Source organism: Mastomys coucha, chromosome X (assembly GCF_008632895.1).
Source record: "Mastomys coucha isolate ucsf_1 chromosome X, UCSF_Mcou_1, whole genome shotgun sequence".
NCBI lineage: Eukaryota > Metazoa > Chordata > Mammalia > Rodentia > Muridae > Mastomys > Mastomys coucha.
Window position 1 is genome coordinate 81,221,644 of NC_045030.1, and position 4,686 is coordinate 81,226,329.

The window sequence follows — 4,686 nt, forward strand, 5'->3', positions numbered from 1 at the left end:
ATTGGGTTCTGATGATGGCAAGTGACCTTGGTTTGTGTTGTTTATTTTCTTACGCTTGCCCCCCACCACCTGGTTAACTCTAGTGCTACCTGCCCTAGATAAATCTGACTGGACGACTATTTTCTTAATTAGTATGATGGGGAGGGCCCAGTCCATTGTGGGTGGTTTCCATCCCTGGGATGGTGGCCCTAGTTTCTATAAGAAAGCAGACTGTGTAAGCCGTAGGGAGCAATCAAGTAAGCAGCACTCCTCCATGTCTTCTGCATCAGTTGCTTCCTCTAGTATCCTGAACTCTTTGAATTCTTGTTCTGACTTCCATTGATGGTGAACTATGATGTGGAAGTATAAGTCAAATACACCCTTGCCTTCACAACTAGCTTTATGGTCATGGTGTTTCATCATAGGAATAGAAACCTATGACAACAGTTAAGTATTTAAGAGTGTTTGCTGCTTTATCAGAGGATTGAAGTTTAGATCCTTATATCCAGATTGGACAGGTTATAAATACCTATAATTCCAGGTCCAAAATATTTAATTCCTCCTTCATGCTTCTGTTGACACTCACACACAAATGTGTGCATGCACAGTCACACAACACACACACACACACAGAGAGAGTCTTAAAATAGAATCTTAATATCAATATCCATATTGTTTCACTTTGTTTCTCTCCTTTCCCTTTTGTTTCTCTCTTCCTCTTATTGGTTTTCTATTTCATTCATTCAGACCAACATCTGAGGAAATTTCTTTTTTTTTTTTAAATCAAACAAAGCAATTGTACTTAGACCTGACTGTCAAAGCTCCTCAAAAAGTAATGTCCATGATATACTCCTGGACAAACAAGAGACTTTTGTTGGGGAAATCTATGTTTATTCATATTGTAATGTTGTAATTTTAATTATTCTAGCTTCTGCAAAATGGCCCTTTAAATTTTTGTCTGGAGCTAGGAGGAATTTGCCTTCAGAGAGAGACTGAAATAAATAATTATTATAGCTGAAATTAATGAAAACAAACTGTTTTAGCTAATCTTAGCCATGTGACCAACAATGATTAATTTGAGATCATTATCCACATGTTCATTTGTAGATGTAGAAACTAATATAACGTGCAATATTTACTTTGGGCCTTTTGAAAAGGATGAGCTAGAATAGCTTGGTGATTTGTGCTGTTTCTATTTAAATTTCTCTTAAATGTCTTCTCTCAAACAATCAACTATGCTTATGTTACTAATCTTTTGTCCAGACACACATACGTAGATTTACTCTATAAGAAAAACTAGTCATTAGATAAAAGCTTGTATCTATACAAAATGACTATTGTGATGATTAGGTTTTCTGTGGTAAGTAAATTAGACCACAGAATATACAAAGAACTCCTTAAACTCAATTTCTGGGCATGCTTTTATGAATCTTCCTGGAAGCAGTTAGCACTTGAATTGGAGTACTGAGTAAAGAAAATAGCCCTTTTCGATATGGATGGGCATCTTTGATCTACTGAGAGCCTGAATAGAGCAAAAGGTCAGATAAATGCAAGATCCGAACATGTCATATTTCTATACTGCTGAGCTGAGCTGAAGTATTCACATTCTCTTCCTTGTAAGTAGTAATATTATACTGGTCTCTAAAATCACAATGAATCCCATTCCTATTCCTCATACTGTGCCATTTCCTTTCCAGAATCTCTGAGTTGCAGTGGAGAAACTTCTCAGTTTCCATAATCATGAGTAAATATCTTATTATAAACTTCTCATAGTCATAGACACAAACCATTCTACTATTTCTCTTTCTCTAGAGAAGTTTGGTTAATGAAACTATAGATACCTACAAGTAGGAAGAACCCTTGTTTACCTGAAGTTAAGAGTGAATAGGGGAAATGAGGAACTAATGATAAATAATATACTTTAAAATTTACAAATTTTAGATGAAACCAGTTACTTGTTATATAATAAGTTAGTCAAATTGCTTTTCTTCATAGATATTATTTATATGTATCATAGGTGACCAATAAAAAATGACATAATTTAGCCATACTTATTATGAGATGTTTTAGTGAAATTTATACATTCTATATTTAATTTTCCATTAAAATCTTTTCAAAGGAGAATGACAGCTTTAAAACCAGAAGATAGAATATATCTTGATCTCTGAAATTATTTCTTCAAAAAGTATTAAAAAGGACATTCAGGGAAATTATAGACATTTGGACAAATTACTCATTTTAGATATTTTCTATCATAAATTACACAGATGGAAGATATAAATACGTTCTAGCATGATGAGATAAAATGTTAATCGGAGTTTCTTAATGTTAGAAATTGTAGATGTCACCACATCACTTGTTTGTGAGAAAAATATGATGCACGTATAAAATATATTATTTGTTACAGAAAAAAGGCCAAGACCAGATGTACTACAAGTAATATTGGATATAGTATTTTAATATCCATCGTATTTTCTTTTTGTGGTACCATAAACTATTCTAAAGTTTAATTTAAAAGATAAGATCATTGTTATTATTTTTCAGTTTTATGAATCAACTGAATTCAATTATTTTATTAGTTTCATTTTAGACTTCTAATGCTATTATAGTCCAACATTCCAGGTACTTATAAGCAGGTAGACTGAGCTGTTGTATCAAGGTTGACAATATTCTTTCTTTTGCAATTCAAGAGAAATAAGAATACATCTTTTTTACTACATTCCAAAGTAAAAATTGAAAAACTAGTCTCCTTTAATCCTAATTTATTTAGCAAGAAATATGTTTTCTCTGAGAGGGGGTCTTTTTCAGTGTATAGCATTAGAATTTTAGACCATTTTCTCTATCATCTTCTTGGTGAATAGAATGTTGTCTTTTAAAACACTGCAACTCATTTAATATTATTACATTTCAGTTTCATGTCATTGTAGAAAATGCTAAATCTTCTTCTTAGTGTGCTTATTATATGAGTGTTCACATTATTTAAAGCAAGTGATTACTATTTTTTCAATGAGTTTAATTAGACACAAAGCCTACAAATCCAGATCTTCAATTGGTTATTTACAAGGAGATGGAAAAAAAGTAACAATATCATATTGATACAAAGTTTTCCATGAGTCTTCTCACATTTTGGAAGTTTATGGATAAAGATTCCAAATATTTTTGTTCTATATCATATTTTCAAACACATGTTCATAAAGAACAACTTTAGAAGATAGATTAGTATTCACTTATGTAACAAAGAGTAAGTTTACTTACTATAGAAGACCACAAACTTTTTTTTTTGCTATGTATCAAAGAACAGGACATATTTTATAAAATGACTGGGGTTCTCTAAATTCTGGATTGCTATTCAAAATTGGTGCCAAGTTTTTGGGAAAATGTCCCAAGTCCTTTACTTATTTGTTTGTTTGTTTTTGTTAATGTGTCTTTGTGGAACATAGGTAGTGACAACTGATGCAAATATTTTGATGATTAAACTGCTATTCATATTGAGTCTAATTTTACTCACCTTTGACATGTTTTCTGACAAAATCGTTGAAACAGACTGAACTATTAGGTTTTAAGTTACCATAATTTTAAGTAGTTCTTCATAGATTTGTGAACATGGGTTGGCTCTCCTGGGCTTTTTCCTGTTAGTTTGGGATGTGCATTGGTATGTTTTTTCTGTTCATATTGGGCAGTTGTATTTGATGAGGCATCATAGTTTTAGGTTCTGATAATACTAGAAGACACAATCTCACCGATAACTCCCTGATACTCTGGCTCTTACAATTTTTTCTACATCCTTTTCTGAAAAGTTTTCTGAGTCTTCAGTGTTGGAGTGTTTTGTTAATGTTTTCATTGGGACTGGCCTCCACAACTCTACATTATGATTGGTTGTGGTTTTCTATAATGGTCTTTACCTGTTTGTTGTAAAGAGAAGTTTGAACTTCCATTCTTACCTTGCCTCCTACTTTGCTACCAAATTTCTCTAAGAGAAACATCAGCATGCAGTATTAAACTCCACCATTACTAGTAGATTTTTAATTAATTCAAATTTTAAATAATTTATGTATTTTATATTAGTCATTGATATCTAATATTTTGATCATTTTTAAAGATGTGAAAACCTCTGGCTTTCTGTTGATGTTTAAATTTATTTCTTGTCAGTGATTACAACAAATATAGTATATAAGTATCATGCACTGAAAAATGTTTATTCATCTAGAAAATTTACCATGTCCATTAATTCTCACACTTAAAGTATGCTTCTATTATGTTATAGAATAACATAATTGAGACTGAAAAGGATTTGAATATTACCTTAATTAAGCTGTGCAATGTTTAATTTGTATTTTTTATAATAGTGTTTTTTATAATTAAAAAGTTATATTTTAACAAACATTGAAAATTTCACAACTTTTTACTACTTCATGCCTGGACATCTACATAGGATTGAACAAGTTAAATGGGTAAAAATGGAATGAAGAAATTGTAACATCATTATTCACATAGTAAATGAGTTTATATTTGTGCCAATACCAAGTATCTACTAAGCTTGGCATATTAAATTGGACAGAGAATTGGTGGAAAAGAACTGCATGTGTGTTTGCCAAACATATGAAACAGTTGTTCAGTTTCTGCTTTCTGCTCCAGAGTCATCTTATCTTTTCATTAAAGTTATGTATACAGGGAGTTTATAAGGAGTAATGGTGCTGGATGAAACAC